This window comes from Amblyomma maculatum, chromosome 11 (assembly GCF_055883805.1).
Source record: "Amblyomma maculatum isolate TAMU_Amacu chromosome 11, ASM5588380v1, whole genome shotgun sequence".
Classification (NCBI taxonomy): domain Eukaryota; kingdom Metazoa; phylum Arthropoda; class Arachnida; order Ixodida; family Ixodidae; genus Amblyomma; species Amblyomma maculatum.
This window is the reverse complement of record NC_139354.1, coordinates 80,953,687-80,959,686: the sequence shown is the minus strand read 5'-3', so window position 1 is coordinate 80,959,686 and position 6,000 is coordinate 80,953,687. Positions and strand designations below refer to the sequence as shown.

Below are 6,000 nucleotides of genomic sequence, written 5' to 3'. Positions count from 1 at the left end.
ACATTAACTGCGAAACCTGGTATGCATATATTTGAGAATACTACGCGATTGAGATCACAAGTAAAGTGACAAGCACAATAAACAGTCAATGCGAAAACCAAGTATTGCAGGGAGTTTTGAAAACGGAAGCCATTAGGTAGCTACTCGAAGGGTAATGTCTTTTTGTGCCTTTTTTTATTTTTGGGACACTCATGTGGCAATAAAAAAAATGCAGCTTGTTAGTGGATTTTTCTCCTGTGGTAAAGAGCAAACTAAAATAAATTCTGATTGTACATCTGTATTGATGCCTTTTTGTCTTTTCACATTTCTCGCATAGCCATTCACATTCATTTGTATAAATTTTGTTCACCGTTTCAGGGTCAAAACTTGTTAATATGCGCAGAATTTGTGCTCATGCCATCAAAATTCAGTAAATTGCTTAAGCAAGTGAAAACATCTAACTCTCTATGGTTGTAAAACGCTTCGCTGCTGGTTTTTTCTCTATGAAGAGACATGGGTAGCACCTGGAAGCCAGCCACACACATTTTAGAATTTTTGCGCTGTAGCAATATAGAGATATACACGCAATATATGCTGTGCCCTTATCTGTCACCTCATGAATGGGCGCCATAAACGACAAAAACGGACTAGGCAATTACGGATATTATCTACACGTGGAACTCCTTCTTGAACTTTGCTCTGATACACAATGTAAAAGAACCCCTCGGGCCAAGATTATCAGAGCTCCTATACTCAAAAAGGCCCAGCAGCAAAGCATCAGAAGCAGCCTATGTTGACTCATAGTCTTGAGTGAAAAAGTTCCCAGCAGAAGCCTTGCGCTTGACATGCATGTGTAAAATACGTTAATTAGGAAAGTGCACCAGTCGTTCCAAGCCTCTACTTTGTGATGCAGCAGACAGAATATGTGAAGAATACATTTGCAGCGCTTGAGTGCACTACAGAACGCCTTTCACCGTGAATCTCGACCTGGATGCTATCGTGTAATAGCCTAACAGGTATCCTCTAATATTTACCTTCATTAGCAGTTCGCCACTTTCGGTCTGCACTTTGCTGTATCAGCTTTGTCACTGCTTAGGACACCGAAGCGGTATTCGTTGCACTTTGTGTTATTGCAATACAAGTTTTCACATACATACACACGCAACAAGAGTTCTTGTTGCGTGTATAGGGGGGTGCGTAACACTTCATTTCATTTTTTTGCGACATTTCAACCGAGGTCCGGTCTTTCTCAAAACAGTGAAAAAATACTTTATCCCCGGTCGAGACGTCGACGAAGAATAAATGAAGTACTACGCATTCCCGCTATATGTATATTCGGTTTTATAATTTATTAGGCGTAATCTGTATGCTCGAAAAAGATGTTTCCGAATTTCAGAGGATAACTTTGTAGCCACAGGCACATAGTGAAGTTAACCAAACCATTTTTTTTATAATCATTTTTTATAATGCTTCGTGTGCGGTCATCCTCGGTATTCAGCTTAAAATATAACAACGAATGGCATATCAAGACCAAAACGCTGTTTGTACAGCTCTTTAACATGACTCGAGGTAGGCGCAAATTTTGGGTTTAATTCGTTTAACAGCTGAACCCCAAATCTTAAAAAAACACATGCACACTGACTTATAAAAGAATATAAACCACAACTGGCCCAATCTTGAATTTATGAGCATTAAATGTCGTCATCTCATAAAAGTGTTAAGCATAAAATACGCCAAGGATTTCAATACACTGCGAGAACGCAAATTTGAAATCCATATATCTGTTTTTTCATAGTCACTTTAGGCAAACATTCACTGAAATCATTTCGAAAGAGAAGCAAATAAAGGTGCCAAAGAAGCCATTTTGCATATGAGAATTATCAAACAAAAACACCCCATATGCGCTGCTGTATTACACAGTAATGACAAATTCTTGACTCAACACTAGACTACACGATGGCCTCCTGAAATAAGCCGGAAGGCAGTGGAATCTACTCGGCGCAGAAAGCCATAGTCATAGTACTGTCGGTGGTTAAATGATACCAAGTTGCTAGGGTTGTCAATGGTAAGTGTATGGCAGTTCTTTTGACGACACGTGTTGTAATGACATATAAAAGTTATCGATCATTGACGTTGATACAGTTGGTCGTGCAATACTACTATGCACATCCGCGTGCAATTTCGCAGTACTCCATCATCGGTGTATGCTGTTCCATGATTTGAAAACGGAAATGAACTCAGAGACCAGACTTTGGAGAAAACCCATTTCCTGATAGGCAAAAGCTGCTGTGTGCGGCGGCTCTAGACGGCGAAAAAGCACCCGAAAAAGTATCAGGAGAAAACGTCAGCGTATGCAAAAGCCCACGATCCGCATTAGTGGAAAAAAGGCCAAGTCCGAGGCAAGGGCTCCGCTGCCATGAAGAGGACCTACGAAGGATAGGTACGTTTTGCGTCGAATACTTTTATTCCAGAGCATCAAAACGTGACGCTCCCCCTGTTGTTCGCATGCAGTGTGCGGCAAAAAAAAAAAAAAAAAAAAACTGGAGGGAGGGGGGCGGCTGATGTATGCTTGTTTTGTTTTGATTCCCAGAATATTGACATATTGAGTGCCTTATTTTGTACTTTACAACTCTGCATATATTCACATATCACCCATATTATCACTAGATATCGTTGGGGTTGCTAGTTTTTATTAAATATATCGCATTCATCCCAGACCTCTCATGTTTCCAAACACATGTATTAGTTTCTACTTGGCAATAGTATCCATCTGAAATACATAAAACGCAAACTTCCGCCAATTACTTGCGCGACACAAACCATTTAATTTCTGGCCGCCGTTTAAAATTTGAGTACTTGCGCATGTGCACTGAAGCTTTGAATGATGAGAAAACGCAAACATTTTTGCGGTAACTTTACCCATCCAAGGTCGTAAGTTTGAATTGTGTTTTGTGTTAAGTTTTAGGTGTATTGATATATGAGCTTCTTACCAATTACTACATCGAGGTAGCCATATATAGTTCTCATGAGGGCCTACATTTTCAGCTTTGGTCAACGAGGCCTCAGCCGCAGCCTGGGTTGCGTAAGCGTTTCGACATGATATGTTTATTTTTTCTTCATATAGAAAATATCCAGCTATCAGCATGCGAACTTCAGTTGGCAAGCTTGCTCGCTTGAAAAGCTGGAAGTCATCGCCTCGGAAATATGGAGGGCAACATATTTCCGCATTAAATTAACGCATAAATTAACGCATAAATTTTCCGATGGTTCTGTTACTTCCTAATGCTAAATTTGAGCGCCGCTCATAAGCTGTTTCACCTTTTCTATATTTTGAGGCAAATATTTTGATGAAGACATGTATGTACAGTTGCAAAGAACATTTGTTTATTTTTCCCACATTTTCTAACAAGATACACTCCACTAGCAATTCTTGACGGTCATGAAAGAAGCTTTGTGGTTGGAGAAATGAAGAGAGCAATTAAGTTATCGGGAGGTTGTGAGAGGCAGCGCATGGGTCCTCAGAAACGTTTCGTGGCTAATAGATAGCAGAGCATGACTGACGCCGCCGGCGAGTCAACACAAGGTGGCTCTGCGTTTCGGCTTGCTATGCAAGCACCGTTATCCGCTGATAGCGAGCCGGCACTTCGGCAACGGAGAACACCGTCGCCGCCACGCAGGAATAGGGGGGGGGGGGGGGGGGGGGGACGGTGGTGGCAGAAGCGCGCGCAGCAATCGGAGAACACGTGCAGTCACCGCCGCAGAAAAAGAGGAAGGGGGAGCGCGCGCTGCCCCAGCTGCAGAGCTGGTTACGAGGGATGACGCCAACGGCGACGACGCGAAAAGCTGGAACGGCCGTCAAAGAGGTACGCTCTAAAACGCAGCGACCTTCGACAAAAAACTGATGCGTTCAGTATATTGCAGAGAAGCTAGAAAAAACGATTGATGATATGCTAGTTGACATCAAGTAGAAGACATAAGTATGACATTCATGGCGAAGCAAAAATAATTGATGCCCGTTAGGGCAATACAAGGCACTTCAAAAATAAATGAATCAATTATTAGGACTTCATTTCATACTTTGGAATGGGATGGTTCATGGAACAAAACCTACAAAATAGAGCTTGAAAGGTACCCCAGGCATATTAAAGAAGATCAATACCCAAATGTATGCAATGAAGGCAGTCCATGAAAAAAGCACTATTAGAGAACGTAATAAAGAAAGCAGCCAAAGCAGTCAGGACAATAATGAGATTGTCATTAGGGAAAAGCAGTCAGACGTTTCGCCATTGACGACGGACGAGGCTAAGAAAGCGTTAGAAACTGAAATGGGGGAAAGCGACTGAAGAGAATTAGATAGCTAGATTTGTTGAAAGACATGGGGGGATATCGTGCTAGGAAAATTGTCCACAATCTATACGCAGCGCCTGGTGCCCATGACGTTGCCGGAACCATGGAAGAATGCAAACGAGTTCTTACATCTTATCAAATGGGGACGCTAACGATCTGAAATATTACAGACCAAACACCTCCCCCCCCCCCCCCCACGGCGTGTTATGTACAAAATATTTACTGAGGTAATGGCTAATAGACTCAGGGCAACGTTAGAATGCAATCAAGCAAAAGATCGAGCAGGTTTTTGGAAAAGGTGCTCTTCTATTAATCATATCCATACTATCAACATGGTGATAGAAATATGTTCGGGATATAACCAGCCTTTGTATAGAGCATTAATTGATTACGAAAAAGCATTTCGTTCAGTAGAAACCTCGGTGGTCTAGCAGGCATTGCGAAACCAGGTTGTAAACTAGCCGTACGTTAATCAACTGGAAGACAAATATAGAGGCTACACAGCAACCATGATTCAACATAAAGAACCTCACAAAATTTCTATAAAGAAAGGTGTTAGGTAAGGAGGCATGATGTCCCCAGTACTATCCAGAGCTTGCTTAGAGAAAGTATTCAGACTTAGAATAGGAGTAGTAATGGTTAAGGGTAGATGGAGACTACCTCAGTAATAAGCTATTTGCTGATGACATTGCGCTACTAAGTACCTCAGGGGATGAAATTCAAAGGTGATTGATGACCTAGACAGGAAAAGTAGAAAGGTAGGCTTGGCAATCAATGTGCAGAAGACTAAGGTAATGTTCAACAGCCTCGAGAAGGAACAGTTGTTTAAGTTAAGTAGCGAAGCCCTGGAAATAGTGGGCGAATATGCCTACTTAGGAGAGGTAGTAGCCGCAGGTCCTAAATATGAAAGAGAAATAAAAGGAGAATAAGATTGGAATGGAGGGCATTTGTCAAGCAGTCACAAAGTATGACAAGGAGCTAACCGGTGTCGCTCAAGAGGAAAGTACACAACAGTTATATCTCACCTGTGCTCACCTATAATACTGAAACCTGGAGGATAACGAAGGGAGTCCTACCTAAGTTGAGGACAACGCAGATGCCTATGGAACGAAAATGGTAGGGGTAACGGTAAGAGGTTATAAGTGTCCAGATTGGGTCAGACAAATAAGTGAGGTTACTGACATTCTAGTGGAAAACAGAAAGGAATGGGCATGGGCAGGGCATGTAGTGTGAAGAGAGGATAAACGATGGTCGTTTAGGGTACCAAACTGGATTCTAAAGGGACAAAAAGCGCAGCAGGGGGAGGTAGAACATTAGGTGAGCTAATGAAGGTAAGAAGTTGGCAAGGCTTACGTGGATGCCGCTAGCCCAGGGCCGGGTAATTGGAGGAATGTGGGAGGATTTCTCTAGTCAGGCTGATTATAGTGATGATTATAACAGAAAGAGTGTAAATTACATAATTTGCCTGAGAACTGTGTTATTGCAATGCAGGAGATGCATCAGAAAATTTTAGCAATGTGTAATCATTTGCATAGAGCATAGAGAAACATGGGGAACTTGCCAGTTTACTCAAAATCTGCAATCATTCATCTTTTTATCAATCAAATCTTTAGAAGTTTCGGAGATAAATGTCGGTGGTATATTTATTGGATGCTACGAAATCGGTGCTGAAGC

At 41.9% G+C, this 6,000-nt stretch overlaps 1 protein-coding gene across 12 annotated transcripts in view; it reads left to right on the top strand.

Annotated features, from left to right (window-relative positions):
* Positions 1–752: 752 nt before the first annotated feature.
* LOC146174259 (solute carrier family 22 member 6-A-like) overlaps positions 753–6,000 on the top strand; it is a 109,873-nt gene continuing 104,625 nt past the window's right edge. For all 12 annotated transcript variants that reach the window (XR_014702254.1, XM_084584876.1, XM_084584878.1 and 9 more), the window contains exons 1-2: positions 753–995; positions 2,167–2,419. The gene's annotated coding sequence lies outside the window, so the exon portion shown is untranslated. The remainder of the gene's footprint in view (positions 996–2,166; positions 2,420–6,000) is intronic.